Genomic DNA, 20,602 nt, shown 5'->3' on the forward strand with positions numbered 1-20,602 from the left:
AGACTTACATGAACTGATGCTAAGTGAAATGAGCAGAACCAGGAAATCACCATACATGGCAATAACAAGATTATATGATGATCAACTGATGGACATGGCTCTCATCAACAATGAGATGATTCAGACCAGTTCCAATGGTTTGGGGATGAAGAGATCCACCTACACCCAGAGAGAAGGGGAACTGAATCTAGACCACAACATAATATATTCACTCATTTGTAGTTGTTTGCTGGCATTTTGTTTTGTTTTTCATTTTTTCCTTTTTGATCTGATTTTTATTGTGTAGCATGATACTTGTGGAAATAGGTATAGAAGAATTGCACATGTTTAACATATATTGGATTACTTGTCATCTAGAGTAGGGGTGGGAGGAAGGGAGGGAAAAAATTAGAACATAATGTTTTGTAAATGTGAATGTTGGAAATTATCCATGTATATATTTTGAAAATAAAAAGCTTTAATTAAAAAAATAAAATACCATGCACAGCTGAGAAATAAGTATAATCCATTATATTTCTATCCAATAATTTTCAGAGATCTACCCTATCTAATTTTTTTTCTATTATTCTATTTAGGTTCTTAGCGTCTTTTTTTTTGTAAGATTTATCTAGTGCTGATAAAAATAAACAGATCCCCTCTATTCTAGTTTTATTGTCTACTTCTCTTTGAAATTTATTTAGCTTTTCCTTTAAGAATTTAGAAGTTTTGTTAATAAGTGTATATATCTTAAGTATTTAAATTAATTTGTGTCTATATAACCTTTCAGAAAAAATATGGTTTCTGTCTCTATCTCTTGTAATTAAAAATACTTTTTCTACTTGGTTGTACGAGATGTTCAATGAAGACTAACACCTGCGGTATGAGGACTTTCTGGGCCTTTGTCAGGGTTTCACATCCACCTTTGATATCTAATTATTACCCAAATCTCAACTGTGACTCTGAAAAGATATACCACGTACTGTGGTCACTGCACATCTCAGCAGATGAGCTAAATCAGGTTGAGTGTAATTAGCAGGCCTATAAGGTAAGAGGGATGTCTATCCTAAGCATGTAAAGGCTTATTCCAGTGAAATGGAGAGAAAAGAACAGTTTAATCCAATGACTATGAAGATGACTGAAGCAGATGCTGTGGTCAAGTGTCAAAGATACCAACTGCATCCTGTATTGCCACTTGACTTTGGCAACTCTGGAAGAGAGAATGAGGCTAAAAATCTTGCACAGTTTTGCCTCACTTAAATCTAGTTTATGCACAAGTCAAGACATCCAACCATCACCCACTATTTTACTATTTTACTAACACACTGTAGTACCCTGATCCTAAAATTATGATGTCAATGGTCTTCTTTGAAAACAAAGGACAAACAACAACTTTTAATGTTGTCTTGTCTGAAATAATAATTACAACCATTGCTTTTTGTGTGATTATGTGATATATAGCAGATTTTGCTTTAGGTGTTTATTTTAATTTTGTGATTCTTTATATTTCAAATGTGCTTCTTATAAACAAAATATTGTTAAATTTTATTTTCTAATCCAATATGCTAACCTCTTCCATTTTATAGGTGAATTCTTTCCATTTACAATGGGCAATCATTTATTTTTTTCCATTCTATCTTTTATATTTTTCTTCTTTATGCTCAAGCTATTTATTTATTTATTTCAAATTATAACTTTGCCCCTTTTAGCCTTATTTTCATGATTACCTCTTTAATATTAAGGTTTATTTTATTTATGATTATAATACATAGTCACAGTATTTTTCACATACTGTTTCCTCATCTATGAAATGAGGACAATGAATATGATGACTTCTAGGATCCTTTTCAGCTTTGTGCCCCCCACATTCTTCAAACTGGAATACTTTCTCTATCTAACTTCTCTATCAAGTCCTTTCTCTTCCTAAAGCCTAGCTATTCTATAAGTTCTTCCTAAAATAAACAACTCCCAAATCTACTCCCAATAAACAAAGCTCCCAATTTCTGAAATAATTCTAATTTTCCAGAAGAAGGAGATAGTTCATTCTCTCTTCCCATTAAGTTCCTTAATCTCTAAAGTGCTGAATTTGGAGTCAGGATGATTTACTTCAAATCCTGTCTAAGACATTTACCAGCTGTGTAGCCTTGGATAAATCCTTGAATCCCTCTGAGCCTTAGCTTCCTCATCTGTAAAATGGGGATTAAAAATAGAAATTATCTTACAGAGTTGTTAGAATCAACTGATTCTAAGTAAAGTAAATCTTAAATATTTTTATTTTTTTATTTTTAAAACATATACATAGATAATTTTCAACATTCACCTTTGCAAAATCTTGTGTTCCAGATTTTCACTTCTTCCCTTCCCCCCACTCCTCCCCTAGACAGCAAGTAATCTAATGTACATTAAATATGTAATTCTTCTATACATATTTCCACAATGATCATGCTGCACAAGAAAAATCAGATCAAAAAGAAAAAAAATGAGAAAGAAAAAAAATTCAATAAAAAACCAACAAAAAGGTAAAAATCTTATGTTATGATCCACTCAGTTCCCATAGTCCTCTCTCTGGGTACAGATAGGTCTTTCCATCATAAGACCATTGGAACTGACCTGAATCAATTCGTTATTGAAAAGAGGCATATCCATTAGAACTGATCATCATATAATCTTATTGCTGTGTACAGTGATCTCCTGGTTCTGCTCACTTCACTTAGCATCAGTTCATATAAGTCTGGTATTGTTGAATCAAAGGGTATGCACAGTTTGATAGCTCTTTGAACATAGTTCCAAATTGCTCTCTAGAATGATTGGATCACTTCATAAGTCCACCAACAATGTATTAATGTCCCAGTTTTCCCACATCCCCTCCAATATTTCATCATTATCTTTTCCTATCATTTTAGCCAATTTGAGAGATGTGTAGCAGTATCTCAGAGTTGTTTTATTTTGCATTTCTTTGATAAATAGTGGTAAATCTTAAAGTAAAACAACTCTAAGGTACCACCTCCTACCTATCACATTGACTAATGTGACAAAAAGAGCAAAATGATAAATGTTGAACACGATGTGATAGGTGGAGTTGTAAATTGATCCAATCATTCTAGAAAGCAATTTGGAACTATACCGAAAGGGCAACCAAACTGTTAATATCCTTTGATCCACAATACCAGTACTAGATATGTATCCCAAAAAGATCATTTAAGAATAGAAAATGACCTACATGTGCAAAAAATATTTATAGCAGCCTCTTGTAGGATGGCAAAATATCAGAAACAGAGGGGATGCCTATTAATTGAGACACGGCATAGTAATGTAATGGAATACTATTGTACAGTACGAAATGATGAACAGGAAGATTTCAGAAAAATCTGGAAAAACTTGTATAAACAAAGTGAAATGAGCAGCTACAAGAAAACATTGTACACAGTATCAGCCACACTGTGTGTTGATCAACTATGAATGACTTAGATCTTCTCAGCAACACAATGATTCAAAACAAGCATAAATCCTCATGAAGAAAAGTGCTATCTACCTTCAGATAAATTGATGATGGTCTCTGAATAAAGATCAAAGCAGTTTTTCTTTTTCTATTTTTATTCTTTTTCATGTTTTTTTCCCTTTTTGATCTCTTTCTTCTTTCACAACTGTGACTAATATGGAAATGTGTTTTACATAATAACACATGTAAACCTATATCAAATTGTCTACTGTTTTCACAAGAGGAGAAAAGAGGAAGGAAAGAAGAAAAATTTGGAACTAAAAACCTTGTAAAAATGAATGCTAAAAATTGTGTTAACATTTGTTTGGTGAAAATACTATTTTTTTAAAAGTGTCATGTAAATTTTTTAAAATCTCAAAATACCAGATAAATACTAAATATTTATTATTGTTGTTTTTGTTGTTGTTTTCTTAATAAATAATAACCCAGAATGGCTAACTGCTTCTGAACTTCCTCAATGTATAAATTTTTTTAAATGAGGAGACCTTTTTCAAATGGATAGTATTAATGCCTGTATGACATGAGAGATTATGAGTTAAGAGCTGACAGTCAGCAATTGCTAATATAAATTAGGCACATTCAGTCAAAAGACTGTATGCTATCTTCATCTTTATGTTCTTGGACAAAAATGTCCACTAAATCAGAACATAGCCATTGCTAGGATAAATTTCTGATGTAGCTTTTATCAGGTTTGTTATTAATGGGAACTTGAATTTTAATAGTTAATCTGTGTCTCCAAGAAAAGTGGGAGCCAAGACTAGATTAGCTTTTATAAATGATTTTGGCCATGGGAAGCTGGTGTATCTTGCCTCACACTAGCTAATATCAGGAGGAGGAGGACGGCAACAAGGGAGAAGGAGGTACTTGAGCAGAGAGAGTAAGGAGAAAGAAAAACTCTTCTGGCGTTAGCTTCCTCCTCCTCAATTCTCCTATTTTATATTTCCTTAAAGTCCACTCATTTGTTTAAAAGAAACATAAGTCTCAGATAAATAAATCATTAGAATTATATCCTGAAATATCAATGACATACTTCTCAAGTCCTAAAACTTAAAAGAATGGAGTATTTTCAGGAAAACAACGACAAAGCCATCTTCTTGTAGACTAACTTGATGAAATATAAACAGAAACAATTTTGCCTGATCTTTCATTAATCAATAATCATGAAAATGTATTCTTATGAAAAAAAGCCCTTCCTCTGAGGAGATTGCAGAAAGCCAATAAAAACAAACAACCTACTAAAGTCAATTTCAAAGCTAAGATATAAATATCGTAATTAGTTAGGCCTTATTTTTTCCTTCCACAAAAGCTTCTCTTGTGGCAAAGGAATAATTTATGAATCAGGAGGGATATTTATTGTTGCAAAAGCCAAGCCTTTCACGTGGCTTGTATTGATCATTGAAATTTATAGCCTGAAGAATGAGTCAATTTCCACTTTTAAGAGCATCCTGATATTTATTTTTCAGATTCATGCCTCTTATTATGCTTTTTAAACATGATCAAAACTGATATTCTAATCATATGCCTAAGGAACGAGGATCAATTGATGTTTTCTCTTTGGAGAAAAATATATAACGAACCTCACTGTTCTTGTATAAATACTTATCCAAGCCCTTAGACCTTGGGACAAAGCTTATTTTGTCTCTCCCCAGCTTCGTTCCATTCACCTCAAGCTCATTCAATGTATGAGTGCATTTCTTTAGCCACAGATTGTGACTTCCAGAACTAGAACTCGCCCATCGTATCTCACCTGCACTCCATTGCTAATTCAGCTGCATGGAAAACCAGAGCCTGCCCCCCACAGAACTTGACTTCAGCCCCACAGAGCTGCCCTGACTATTCATAAAAACAATCATCAAATATTGATGACCTATGAAGGATGCATATTAATTCACTCTCCTCCATTTGGCGGGCTAACATTTTAAAGAAGGGCTGGTTAGGGGAATCGTTTGCTGAAAGTAGAACCAAAGCTCGGGAAAATGCAGGGCAATTTAGTCTGTCATCTCTAAAGGAGAAAGTAATGTAGTATAATGAATACAAAGTGGATTAAGAATTAAGAAAACCTGGGTTCAAAACCTGCCTCTGACATATACAGGCAGTGTAAACCTGGGCAAGTCATTTAGTCTGTCAGTGATCTAGGGGATTTTCTATGATTATAAATTGTTTTAAACAGTTTATTTAAAGTTTTGAATCCAAATTCTATCCTTCCCTCCATAAAAGCCCCTCCTTGAGATGATAAGCAATCAGATATAGGTTATACATGTGCAATTATTTAAAACATTTCAAAATTACTCATTTTGTACAAGAAGACTTGAATAAAAGAAAAATGGAAAGAAAATGAAAAATAACATGCTTCAGCCTATATCCAAATAATATTTGTTCTTTCTCTGGAGGTGGATAGTATGCTTCATTATTAGTCCTTTGGGATTGTCTTAGATGGTTATACTGCTAAGAATAGCTAAACCATTCAAAATTCTTCATCAAACAATATTACTGTTACTCTGTACAATGTTCCCCTTGTTCTGTTCACTTCACCATTTATCAGTTCGTGTGAGTCTTCCTAGGTTTTTCAGAAATCATCCTGCTTGTCATGTCTTATCTCACAATCATAAATGCTGAGTGAAATGAGCAGAACCAAGAGAACACAGCAACAACAAGATTATGCGATGATCAACCATGATGGACGAGACTTTTCAATAATGACGTGATTCGAGGCAATTCCAATAAACTTGTGATGGAAAGAACAATGCACATCTGGGGAGAGGATTATGGAGACTGAATGTGGATCATAACAGAGTATTTTCACCTTGTTGTGGTGGGTTTTTTGTTTGCTTATTTTTTCTTTCTCATTTTTTTCTCTTTTGATCTGATTTTTCTTACGCAGCATGATAAATGTGGAAATATGTTTAGAAGAATTGCACATGTTTAACCTGTATTGGATTGCTTGCTGTCTGAGGGAGAGGGATGGAGGGAGAAAAAGAGTAGATATTGAAAGCTATCTTTGTATGTATTTTGAAAAATAAACAGCTATTATTATAAAAATAAAATGGAAAAAAGAAAAACAATAATATTCCATTACAACCATATATCACAACCTGTTTAGCCATTCCCCAATTGATGGGCATCCCTTTGATTTCCAATTCTTAGCCACCACAAAAAAGCTGCTATGAATTTAAGAGGTCCTTATCCCCTTTTTTGGATTGTGACTATAAAATGAAGAAAAGCTGTCATTCTGCATTGGTAGAGGAGTTTCCTTATTGGAATGTACCAATGAAATCACGAGAATGGATTTAAAGAAAAAAATCTAAGCTCAGTCTTCCCTAAATATAACACTAGTCCTGGAAATCTCTAAGACAAATGCGAATTCTGATGAAGAATCTCTATTTCCTTTATTTTATCTCAAGAGCAAATGTAAAACCATGACAGCTCGGTATCTTGAGAACTATACTCCCCACCCATTGCCTGAATTCTAAAGAAGAGGATCTTGGGATGAGAAAACTACCATCGCCAAAATACTCAATTCTCCCAACTCACAATAATTGCCCTTGAGATATTCAACAAGCAGGCATCAGATTAAGTGATATTTTCAATGTCCTAAGGATAGTAAGAGTCATAAGGGGACTATGAGCTTAGGTCCTCTGACATATCCACTGACCCATGTGGTTTGAAAAGCAACTTTAATGGACACATAAAATAATCTGTGTGGGCCCAGAAATACACATGTGTATATATAGTATTTGTTTATATAAAATGTAAAATCTATTTTTTATTGAAAGAAAGAATTCAAGGAAGCAAACCCAGCGACCTCGTTGTCTTATGATAGAAGTGGAAGGAATCTTAGAAATCATCTTCTCCAAAGGCCTATTCTAAATTATATGCATATGTGTGTCTGTGTTGCACACCGTGTATGTATTCTGTTGTATTTGACATACATGTAGAATTTGAATAAGAACTTGTGATTGCATTTTATGAAGGACTCCTGCCATGGAAATTTCACCTGCCAATGAAAATCAACAACTAATCGGGAATTTACAGTTTTAGGGCCTCAGGCATTATATTAAAAAGTTAAAGGACTTACTCAGAGTCATGTGGCCAGAAGGAATCAAAGACATGAATTAATTTCTGATCTTCCTCACTCCAAGTTCAGAACTTCACCCACTATGTCACAATGTCTTTCAAAAATCCATATTCTTATGTTATATTTTTATTATTTTATTATTTATTTTATTTCATTGTAATGTACAATACATTATATTATTTCATCCAGATTCCTTCCTACAGATGGTGCTCATTTCTTTCCTTTTTTTATTTAAAAGAAGGAAATCTGAGGTCATTACTTTCTGAAAATAATCCAGCAATATGTCAATATTTTTCAAAGCTCACATTTGGGAAAACACCTACCAATTAGCTCTTATAAGTATTAATCCACACAGAAGTATTTTTATTTCTCTTTTAGATTAATTATTAGGGCAATTTGGTTTTCACTTACATCAGCTTCCCTCACTTTGCAGTGCCCCTCCATTCTTGATGACACATCTAAGAAGTTGCCCAAATTCACTGAGTTTTGTATCCCCTTCTCTCTCCATAGTTCCCATGACGCCAGTGTCAGAAAGCCAACCTCCTGATGCAGTGAGACACGGCTTATTGCCTCGTGGCATTCTGTAGATCTATTGATTATCATTATTTTAAAAATCTACTCTAGAATCTGCCTGAACCCCGGAGAAATTATTCTTTACTTAGATCTGTGGTTGGAATAAAAATAAAACCAGGTGCACAAGGAAGGAAACCTAGTTGGCTTATTGCCTTGTGGGGACTCATGAGTGACAGAAGTGGGAGGAAGTTTAGAAATCATTTGCTCCAACCCATCATCTTACAGAGGAGGAAACACAAATGCAGAAAGGAGAAGAGACAGCCAAAGCCAGCAAGTTATAAACAGCAGAAATGCGGTCCTCAGACTCCATCACTGCTTTAATGGTTCTTGGATGCGAAGGATCATTAAAAACAAACAAACAAAAAACACGTGAATGAATCACTGTTCAAGCTCAAAAGGATGAGCTATGTCTTGTGAACTGAAACTAAAAACACTCAACTCTTAGAAAACAAAAACTGGACAACGTCCCTCTCCCGTAGCAGCTCAATGAATGACACAAGTATTCTTAGTCTCGGCATAAAGATGCTCATTTTGGACAAGCAGCGATTTCCTGGGATGACACAGCACGACGCGAGTTGGTCTGCAGGCAGACAAACTCTCCATGTGGTTTGCCTTGTCTATTGAAGGGAAGACCACAAAATTTCATGGGCAGAATAAGAACTAGAAGGGTCTGGACAGTCCCTGTAGACCAACATTTGTGATTTTATGATGAAGAAAGCAAAAGCGAATCAGGTAATTGAAGACATGTGTTTTTCCTATAAAATAACATGTGTCTTTCAGGTTGGTACTGGTTGGATGAACTCATTCTGGATTTTCTTGCTGGGAGCAATCAAACATGGGAGAGAAATTCACTGGAAGAATACTAATGAATTGGATAGTTGTAGATATCTACTGGGATAATTGGGTTTTTTGAGAGGAATGCCATCTAACTTAGGGTGGTCCTTTCTCCCAGATTTCACACTTTCTTTAGTTCTTTCTGTCTCTCTCTTTCCTAGTGTGTTTCTGCTCTCTCTCTCTCTCTCTCTCTCTCTCTCTCTCTCTCTCTCTCTCTCTCTCTCTCTCTCTCTCTCTCTCTCTCTCTCTCCCCCTCTCTCTCCCCCTCTCTCTCTCTCTCTTCTTTCTTTGTTATTCCAGTTCTATTTTCTCAATTATTCTCTTTCATGCCTTCTACCTTATGATGGAATCAGACTGTTGCTGTTCCCTGAATTCTGGGCTCCATGTCTCATCTCTTTCTTTGATCAGGATATTTCCTATACCTGAATGGATATCTTCCTTTCTGCTTCTTAGTATATATAACTTCTTCCTTAGTTTACCTATCATTTCCCATGGACTTTCTCCAGCCCTCTAGATGTTAATTTTCTTTGCCTCCCTAAATGAACATAGACCACTTATCTGGTTCCTGCTCCTGCCCCTGCCATTGGAGTGGGAGCTCTGGTCTTTAATTTTGGTCCAGAAACTAGCATAGAATCTTTTTTTTTGAAAGGCAATTGTAGTTAAATGACTTGCCCAGGGCATTAAGTCTCTGAGGCCAAATTTGAACTCAGGCCCTCCTGATTTCAGGGCTGGTGCTCTGCCTACTGTGCCATCTAGCTGCTCCTAGGATAGTCTTGTATATGCTAGGTATATATGTATATATAAGCAGATACATATGCATATACATATAATTATATATGGGAAACTAAGAATTGAAAGTGACATTGGATTTATAACACATTTTTAAAACTAGCAAGCTTTATATATTTATAATTTTAGTTTGATATAGAATCCTTTTTCTTTTCTTATAGACAGAAACCTTCTTTGGGGGTGGGTTGTTAAGTTTTGAATCTTATATTATTTTTTAAGAAATAAAATGTTATTTTGAATAGAATTACCTGAGGCATAAACAATCTTCCCAAGCCTTACTTCTCATCAACTGCTCGGCTTTGGAGTCATTTCTCTAATATAAGGTAATGATAAAAATTCACATTTATGTACACTTAAGATTTAATAAATTATTACTTTCAGAACAACTCAAGGCATTAAGTCAGGTTGTATTACAATCGCCATTTAATAAAAAAAAAACTGAGACTAAGGATCACGTAGTAGAATGGGGAAGTATTTGTTCTGAAGTCAAAATTCCCAGATTCAAATTCTGCTTTTAGGTATTTACTCCCTCTATGACTTTGGATAAATCTGTCTCCCTAAGACTCCATTTCCTTCTCTGTAAAATGAGGGACTTGACTTCAATGACCTCTGAAATCCCTTCCCACTAAAGATCTGGAAATTGAAGATCTAGGTTCCATCCCCAGAAACCTTTGCCTCTCCTATAACAGAATCATAAATTTAGAGGATTTAAAGGATGTGAGAGATTGCTTTGACTTCTATGTGCCTCATTTTACAAATTAGGAAAGTGAAACTCAAAAGTGAAGAATTTCCCAGAATTTGAATTCATAGCCCTTGACTCAATTCAGTGTATTTCCCACTGCTCCAGTACTCATGTACCAGTGTGTGGTACATAGTAGGTGCTTAATAAATACTTGTCGATTTCCTTGTCATGTGCTCAATAGCTTTCTGTCAGACTTTTTTAAAAATCTCAAATAATAAAAAATGCAGTCAATGCCAAAAATAATATTAGTGCCAAAAAGAATATCACATGCTGAAATATTCAAAATAAATGTTATTATGTAAGTCCCGGTGACTTTTTTTGTACATGTACGTTTAATCTGAAGATTGATTGCTTTATGCACCTTGTTGTTATTGAGTCATTTTTCAATCACGTCTAATGCTTCACGACTGCATTTGGGGTTTTCTTGGCAAAGAAAGGGTTTGCCATTTCCTTTTCCAGCTCATTTTACAGATGAGGAAACTAAGGTCAACAAAGTGGCTTGCGCAGGGTTATGCAACTTGGGTCTGAGGCCAGATTTCTACTCACAAAGATGAGTCTTCCTAATTTCAAACCTGGTGCTTTATCCACAGCAGCACCTTGCTACCCATAAACCTTAGGTTTTCTTTCATTGTGTTTGAAATCCTGGGGTGGAGAAAGTCTCAAGTCTAAGGTCTCCTCTATAATGTAAGCTCCTTGAGGACAGGGACTGGTTTGTCATTAACACTGTGACTAGCTTATCATGAACTCTCAATCAGTGCTTGCTGCCTGACTCAATTCTGGAGAAAGAAAGAAAAGAGGAAAAAAAGAACCAAGAGAGGAGAAATGGAGGGGATATTCCTTTTTCTAGGTTCTAACAGTAAGGTTGGTCAGGAAGCATCAACTCCATCCATCATCTTGGAGTCAGAGCCCCTCAACAGGATCATGGTTTTGTTCTAAAAATATATTATTGGTCACAGATCCATAACGAGGGAGTAGCCTCAACCCAAAAGTAGCTCAGAAAGATGATAATAAACCAGTCCATTGCTCAGATATGAAACTGATTGAATTTATATACAAAAAAAAAACAACACCTTATTTCATCCTTTTATCCACTGTGCTACTCAGTTGCCTGGTCCTACTGGGAAGAGAGTTTACTGGGAATTGACAGCAATGTTCAAGCATCAATAAATGGTTTTTATACTTATAAGATCATAGAGTCAAAGAATTCTCAATATTGTCAATTGGTTTGTGGCAGAACTGGCACTTGGACTTCCAATCGGGTGGTTTGTTTGTATTGGCTCTTTCTACTCTACCCTACTATTTTTCACTATAATACTTCTCTTTCTGCAGCATTATATGCCCTAATGGCTTTGGGAACTTCCTGGCCATCACTCAACATTAATTAAAAAGGCATATTATCAGTCCCCTGAAAAGGTATTTTCTCCATCAGGACATCATTTACATTTATGCATTTTTTTTCATCTCTGGCTGACACTGGGTAAGCCCCATATCATCTCTGCACTTTATCTAACTCTCTATGACTTTCATTGTTGTTTAGTCATTTCAATCATGTCTTATTCGTGACCCCACTGGGATTTTTTTGGCAAAGGCACTGGGGTAGTTTTCCATTTCCTTCTCCAGCTCATTCTACAAATAAGGAAACTGAGGCAAACAGAATGACAAGGTTCACACAGCCAGTAAGTGTCAAAGGTTAGATTTTAGCTTGGACCTTCTTGACTATAGGTCCTGCACTCCATCAACTGAACCATCTATCTGCCCTTTATGCCTTTTAGATTCAAAGAAGGCACAGACACTGGGAGAGGGGATTTCCCCATCTGGAAATTCCTTAAGCCAATGGAAGAGCATGTCTGGTCCCTCTTCCCTACCTCCATCCTTGATTTATTACTCTTAATAATATCCTATAGAGACTATTGAGGTAGAGAGTGCAATTCTGGGTTTAGGATTAAGACTATCTGGATTCAAAAGCTACTTCTGATCATTTTGTAACTATGATGAAATGTCTCTGATCCTTAAGTTCTTATCTTTGTAAACATATATAAGAATGGATCTGCATCAGTGGAAAGAATGACAAATCATACAGGATTTCCCCTACCCCCCCAAAATGAAATCCTATTTAAATGTCATAAGAATCTTAAGACCCAAACCCTGAAAGGACTTTAGAGATCATTAAACTCTTCCTTTTTGCAGATAAGAAAACAGCATCCTTCAGGGTAAAATGATCCCAGCTGCTGGGATTCAAAGGGAGGTCTTCTGATACTAAATTCAGCATCCTTTCTGTGGCACTTAGGCAATAGGCACAATAGGCACAAGAGCTTGAGTTTGGGGATTCTGCTTCCCCCATGTGAGAAGGTTTTCTCTGTTCCAAAAGAATCCCAATGGCCAAACCCTGCCCTCCCCCAGACCGAGAGATGCATATTTTAAATTCTCTGACACATTTGATGCTTCAAGGATCCTTCACTGTCTGGGCCCCCCACACCCTCCTTTAAAGTCCTGGAATGCATCCCATGTGCCTTCCATATTATTTCCACCTCGGGCGATGAAATGGGACGTTATTGTATGTATCTCTAAGTATATTATTGTATTGTACAACACAGTACAATATAAACTCCTATTAGAGTTATCTAAGGTTCCCGCCATATTTATATGAATACCTCTGCCTGTGTGTTATACAGGTAGAGAGACACACATCAGATCAAGGGTCATCCTCAGTGGACTTGACTCTTTTCAACAATAAGGTAATTTAGGCCAATTCCAATAGACTTGTGATGGAGGGAGCCATCGGCATCCAGAGAGACGACTATGGGGACTAAATGTAGAGCATAATATAGTATTTTCACCTTTTTCTTGTTGTTTGCTTGCTTGTTTTTTCTTTCTCATTTTCCCCCTTTGGATCTGATTTTTCTTGTGCAGCATAATAAATGGGGAAATACATTTAGAAGAAAAAAAAAGGGTCATCCTCAAAATAAGGAAAACCTAAATTTGAGAGCTTCCTCTGATACATATTAACTGTAAGACCCTGGGCAAACTCTCAGAATTCCATGTAAATCTCTTTAAGACTAAGATACAGGGGCAGCTCGGTGGTGCAGTGAATAGTCAAAAGGACCTGAGTTCAAATCTGACCTCAGACTTAACACTTCCTAGTTGTGTGACCCTGGGCAAGTCATTTAATCCCAATTGCCTCAGCAAAAAAAAAAAAAAAAAGAAAGAAAGAAAGAAAGAAAGAAAGAAAGAAAGACCAAGAGACAGAGCAGCTGTTGATGTGCCAAAAGTTTCCTAGACCACTCAAGCCTAGGTGTCCTCTCCCCCAAATATTTATAATTTCAATATTCAAAAACACATAGATGTCTAATAATGTGAAGTAGCATCTTCAGGGACTAAAGTCCCATAATGTCCTTTCATAGCCTTCACTGGTGTACTACACTCACAATGCCATGGAAGTGTGTGTGTCCTCTGAGACTACCCTGGCTAAAGTGAGAAGAAGTGAGAGTGGCTAAAGGAAAGAAGCTTTCCTGGCAATTATAGAATAATGACTATTTTGTCCATAACTGCTTTCTGAGACAACCTCTCCCAAGACATTGAGGAACTATGAACTCCACTAATGAGAAGACGCCCACATTCCCAGAATCCCAGTTGCCTGATCTCCCCAAAACGAAGCATTTTCAACAAAGATTATTAGAAATTCCAGTTGGTAATTCCAGGATCTCCACTGGGGAAGTGGGTCTCCCACAGTTATTACAAGTCTTTTGTGTCTAGGATTTATTTGTTCTCTAGTCCCAGCTCTGCTACATTCAATTCAAAGATGAGTCAATAAGTCTGGTGAATTTTCGTCTATCTTTAAAATACTTTATTGCAGAAACATGAGCAAAAATGTTGCCAAGTTCACATTGCAGAAACCATGAGTCTCACATATTCGGAGCCGGTAATGGGGGTCTGTAGTAATGCATACGTTACTAAATGGCTAAAGTAATATCTATGAAACATGAAAATTCACTTTTATTATTGACTCCTCCTCAAACAGTCTGCTTACATCAACTCCTTCTAAATTTTTAAAAACCTTCTCCCAAGAGATACCTATGAGCTTTGCCTGTGGTCCTGTCTGAGAAAATGAGAGAATGAAGAACATTTATGATCTCCCCTTTTCAAAGGTAAAATCGAAGGAGCTGGGACAGTAAAAGTTAGAAGAAATTCTAAAGATTCCAAAATATTTGTGATTTTTTTCCTTTCAAATTATGTAAATATTATCTGCTCATTTTAGCCCAAAGACTGTATAGATTTTATTTTTTGAAATTCAGTTTATTTAAGAAAATACAGAGACACCTGGGGACATAGGAACCAACACTGTGGTAGTCCTTGGGGCAGCAAAAACAAATGAAAACAGTCTCTGATCTGAAGGAGCTTACATTCTATTGGGTGGATAGAGAATGGCAGTTGATTGATAAATGCAAAGTTAACACAAAATTTTTCCCTTTATTTTAAAACTTTTTTGTGCATGCTTTTGTTTTTATTTCCAAATATACCTTTCCCTTTCCTGTTCCCAGCAAGCAAGCATTATGAAAATGAAAAGAGATGGAGGAAGGAAGGAAGGAAGGAAGGAAGGAAGGAAGAAGGAAGGAAGGAAGGGAGAGAGAAAGAGAAAGAAAGAAAGAAAGAAAGAAAAAAGAAAGAAAGAAAAAAGAAAGAAAGAAAGAAAGAAAGAAAGAAAGAAAGAAAGAAAAAAAGAAAGAAAGAAAGAAAGAAAGAAAGAAAGAAAGAAAGAAAGAAAGAAAGAAAGAAAGAAGAAAGAAAAAGAAAGAAAGAAAGAAAAAGAAAGAAAGAAAGAAAAAGTTAAGAGATGGAGGGGAAAAGGAAAGAAGGAAGGAGTAAACAAACAGGAAAAAAAGAAAGAAAGAAAACAGGAAAGACAGAGGAGACAGGGAGAAAGACAGAGATAGACAGGCATATTGTTTTTAATATTATGAAACTACAATAAGGATTACACAAGACCTAGCAGCTACCACATTGAAAGACCATGGATCTTAGCATATGATAATTTGTACAGCAAAGGAGCTGGATAATTTACCCAGCAAAGTTAAATATAATTCTGAATGGGGGGAAAATTGAACTGAAAGACTTTCAAGTTTTTGTGACAAAAAATCCAGAACTTAAGGGACAATATGGCATGTAACATCCAGGCGAAATATAAGATAAACATTAAATACCAATTAAAAGGGACTCAAAAAGGTAAAATTGTACACTTCTTATATATGACAATATCAGTTCTTTTAAGATTTGTTTTTATTTGGGTAGTTTGAAAGAAAAGTGGGCTGAGCTGAGTTATAATAGGGTGATTCTTAAAAAAAACTACATAGAGAGAGATAAAAAAGCTATTATTTCATACAAATAAGGCAAAAAAAAGGAAAACACTGATACAGAAGAAGCTAGTAGGGGAGGGTGGGTAATGCTAAAATCTTACTCTCATGGGAAGGATTAAAGAGAGAGCAACATATATATCTAGAAAGGCATACAAGTCTCTAAATTCAGGAAAAAGTAAGAAAGTAAAGTGATAGAGTGATAAGAGAGATTTTTTGGAAGGGTGGGTAGGTTAAGGAATAGGAGGGCAAGGTAGTGGGGTGAAGTAAAGAAGTGAAATGAGGAGGGATAGAAGTAGAGCAAGAAGGATAATGAGGAAAAATAGCAAAGAAAAATATACAACAAGTAATTATGGCTTAGAATTTGAATGAGATGAATTTACTGACAAAGTAGAAACCGTTAACAGAAAAATTTGAATTCAACAATATGTTGCTTTCGGGAAATGCTATAAAAATGAGAGATAGATACAAACATAAATTAAAGATTAGGAATAGAATTTATTGTGTAAAAAAGCAGAGACAGTCATCATGCTCTCAGACAAAGTTGAAGTTAAAATAAATTTAATAAAAAGAAAAACTAGAGATACCACACTGTGTGTCAGTCAGTTTATACCATTTAAAATAATCAGACAGTAAAAAAAAGACTTGAGAACTTACCTCCCAAAACATGAGGAACTATATAAATGTAAGCATAAAACATTTTTTTATACAAATAAAATCAGATCTAAATAATTGAACTAATGTTCATTGCTAAGGGATAGGTAAAATCAATATAAAGAAAAAAATACAATTTTACCTAACTAATCTATTAATGTAATGCCATCCCCAAAGAAATTATTAAAAATCATTTTACTGAGTCAGAAACAATAACAACAAAGTTTATTTGGAAGGACAAAAGATCAGGAACTTCAAAGAAGCCAGGAGAAAATAGAAGTAAAGAAAGCAGATTCAGGAACTAGTATTAGATCTTTAACTATGTTATAAGGGGGGAAGCATTCTTGAAGTGTAAAATGGATTTTTTTTTTTGCACTAAGGCAGCTGAGGTTAAGTGACTTGCCCAGGGTCACATAGCTAGGAAGTGCTAAGTGTCTGAGATCAGATTTGAATTCAGATCCTCCTGACTTCAGGGCTGATGCTCTATTCACCGGGCCACCAAGCTGCCCCATAAAATGGATAATTTTGATGAACTGAAATTAAAGTTTCCTTGTATAAATAAAACCTATGCAGTCAATAATAGAATGAATGCAGAAAATTGGGGGAAAACGTTCATAGACAACTTTCAGAAAGTGATTCAATTTGAATCTTGCTGTGGTGTAGAAAATAAGCTCGTTGATTTAGAAAAATGGAAAGACTTGGATGTATAAAGAAATATGCTATCTACTTTCAGAGAATTAGAAGAAAAGTAGAAATAAGCACAGTATGGTCTTATATATCGTCATATTGTGTATGTGTATGTCTACATGTATAACATATATATACTCACCTATATTCTATATGTGTACATATATGCATGTTATAGATATCAATGTATTTGTATGGGTATATATATGGGTGTGTGTACATATATGTATATACATATATGTACACACACACTAAATTATAGTCTTTTTTGTGGGAAAAGGGAAGAAAAAAAATCAAGTAAAAAGTGCACAGCAGAGAACAAAAGAAAACCTACAAAGAAGCAAAGAAAAGCTGGACAGCTTCGAAAATAACGTGTAGTAATTATTTGATAGGTTTTCTTGAAATGGAAATTGTTTTACATTGAATTTTCTTATATCCTGCTATGTACGTGACAATGCTTTTTTTCTTGTTTATTTTTTATTTAAAACCTAATATAAAATTTTAAACTTAAAAAAATAAAAATAAATGTTAAAAAAAAGAGAGATTTTCTTATCCATACCAAGGGAAGGCCATTTAGTGAGAACAGAGGTGGTTGTTGTTACTATCTGTCCTTCGTTCTTGAAGAGGAGGAGGTGATGCCATGAAATGCAAGTGAATTGGATGTCAGGGAGGGAGGGCTGTGCAAGATCACCTGCCTCACTTTCCCCTCCAGAACCATCTGCATCCCGTGGCAAGTTATTGATCAAGAGGACGGTGATCTCCCTGAATGCACAGGGTTGTTTCAGAGGAGAGCAGCTGCTCTGACTCTGTGTGACTCATGGAGATCTATGATCAAGCGTCAGAGAGAAATGGGAACCCTTGTTACTCTTTGTCCTCAGGTGACCAAGAAGCAGTACCAGTGACCCCAGACTTCGATCTCCTGAGCCAGCTGAGTCTCAAGATTAGTTGTAATATCCTTAAAAAAAAACCATCCCAGACTACACAAAGTATTGGATGGATGTTGTAGATATTCTTCCTATTACTCAGAGCAAGATCTCTAACTTAGGAAAAAAGTGTTTGTCAGCCATCTGAAGAGGAGACTAGAGCAGGGGAGACAAAAAACCAGGGAAATGATCAGGAGGTGATTTTCAGTGGTCCAATGAGCTAGCAAAGTTCACTAGTTACTATCAGCAGGGTTAGATGTGGGAATTAAGGGGGAAATGTACACGAACTGGTACAGAACGATGTGAGCAGGTACAGAAAAATGACAGATGTGGGAGCATGTTTTGCCCATGTAGGTGATGTGTGCCCACCTGGCTCTGTCCAAATGTGGCTCTCAGGGAGGCGTGAGTATATCTCCATGATGGAAGGGGACTCCACCCACCTTTCTCCAAGGGAGAATTTGATCCTTGTTCAGAGGGGAAGCAGAAGGTTGGAACAAGAGACTGGCAACTCTGCTCTCCTTGGAGAAAGGATACCGAGTTTCAATCACTCTATCTGCCATCATTCCTAAATATTGTTTGGCTAATGGAAATTACTTTTAGGTTTACACTGACCTCCTGATTATCATCCCTTAATGGGAAATGAGCATCCCTAACTATAGCCAAGGTTTGATGCCCTTCCCAGGAAACACCAATGCCACAATGAACACACAAAGCAGATAGCAAATAAACTTCTTCACCCAAGCCAACAGCCAACAGAAATCAAAGAAAACACACGTATAAGGATAGACTAGAGTCCAGGGGTCCTCAAACTACGGCCTGGGCCAGATGCGGTAGCTGAGGAAAATTATCCCCCTCACCCAGGGCTATGAAGTTTCTTTATTTAAAGGCCCACAAAACAAAGTGTTTGTTTTTACTATAGTCCGGCTTCCAACAGTCTGAGGGACAGTGAACTGGCTCCCTATTTTAAAAGTTTGAGGACTCCTGGACTAGACAATAGAGAGTGAGGGGACCTTGTCTTTGGGAGTGGGATATCTCAATTCAACCAAGAAAAAGTCCCAGAATTTGTCCAAAGGGAAATTCCCTGAAGTGTCTAGTGTAGTGAACTGGGAATCGGGGCATTATACAGGTATATTCTTTTCCTATAATCTCTCTCCCATCAGGGACCTGAAAAGAAGCTGTAACTACATCTTCTTTCTCAAAGCTGGAGGCCAAAAGCCTAGGATATCTTTTCTCTCAGACTTCACCAAGGACGTTGAGTATTATGTAAATGAGTGTTGAAGAGATGTTTACATTCATAAATAACTATAATGGAAATGGGAAGAAAGAAAAAAGCTGAAACTTTTATACAATTATCCCTTCTATATCACAACTTTCCCCATCATTTCAACGTAGCATAGTTTTGCATAAGAAATTACTCTAAATGGGAAACTTGGGGCATTTTTGTAGAAGCTACAGATGACATGGGAAAACCAGCAGACAACAGAGCTTTAACTTACATATAGCCCATAACCAAATACTTAACCCAAATTTTATAATAAGATTCTGTAAATATAAGAATAAGAATAAGAAAAAAATTGCCTGGGGTCACCCAGCTAATCACCGTCACAGAAGGGATTCAAACCCTGTCTCTCTCAACACTGAGTGCTTTCTATTTTTCTCTCTCTCCATGTGTCCATATTATCTTCCACTTTAGATGGAAGCTTCTTGAGGGCAGAGAGGACTTCATTTTTGTTTTTATATCCTTGAAACATAGCATACAGTGGTGCTTAATAAAGCATGCATATTATTGCATCCTGTTGCATAAAAGAATAAGAAAAAATTCAGACCTCTTCTCTAGTATGAAGGCCAAAAAATTGATGTGGATTTTTCGAGATTTGGGAGATGCTGAGTCCCTAACACCTGCTATGTGGAAGAGATAACTGTAATTCTTTTTCCCTCCACTTTTCATTTTTATATTTGTTTGCTGAGGATGAGTTGAGGAGAGAGGGAAGATATATTTGGCAATAAGATGATATAAAAATTAAAGATACCTCTACAAAGAAAAATTTAAGAGAATAGATCTGAGCTCCAACAAAAACCTTAAGCTTGCCCACCATCCATTTCTCCTTCATGCAGCTACAACTGCATGAAATCCCCCTCAAAAAAATTCCCCCTGGACTTTTCTCCTTCTTTGCCCCTAGAATCAGTGTCTTCCTCAGCCTGACAATTTCACCCTTAGCCTTCAATTACCCAGGGTTCTCACTCAGCTGCTCCCTCTAATGCTATTTACACTCCAAACATCTCACCTTTCCACTCATTTAAAAATTCATTTTTTCCTTCTGGTGTTTTCCTAAGGAAACCTCTCAGTCAGTACATGAAAAGGAGAGATGGGCCTGAGCCCAGGAGTGAAATACAAGCCCTCCTCTCCCCCACAACCCCAGCCCAACTACCAAACTAAAGAGGTTTTTGATGGATTCCAGCCAAATCAAGTTCGGTGGCACAATGCAAACACCTCCAAGTCAG

This window comes from Antechinus flavipes, chromosome 3 (genome assembly GCF_016432865.1).
Source record: "Antechinus flavipes isolate AdamAnt ecotype Samford, QLD, Australia chromosome 3, AdamAnt_v2, whole genome shotgun sequence".
In the NCBI taxonomy this organism is placed as follows: Eukaryota; Metazoa; Chordata; class Mammalia; order Dasyuromorphia; family Dasyuridae; genus Antechinus; species Antechinus flavipes.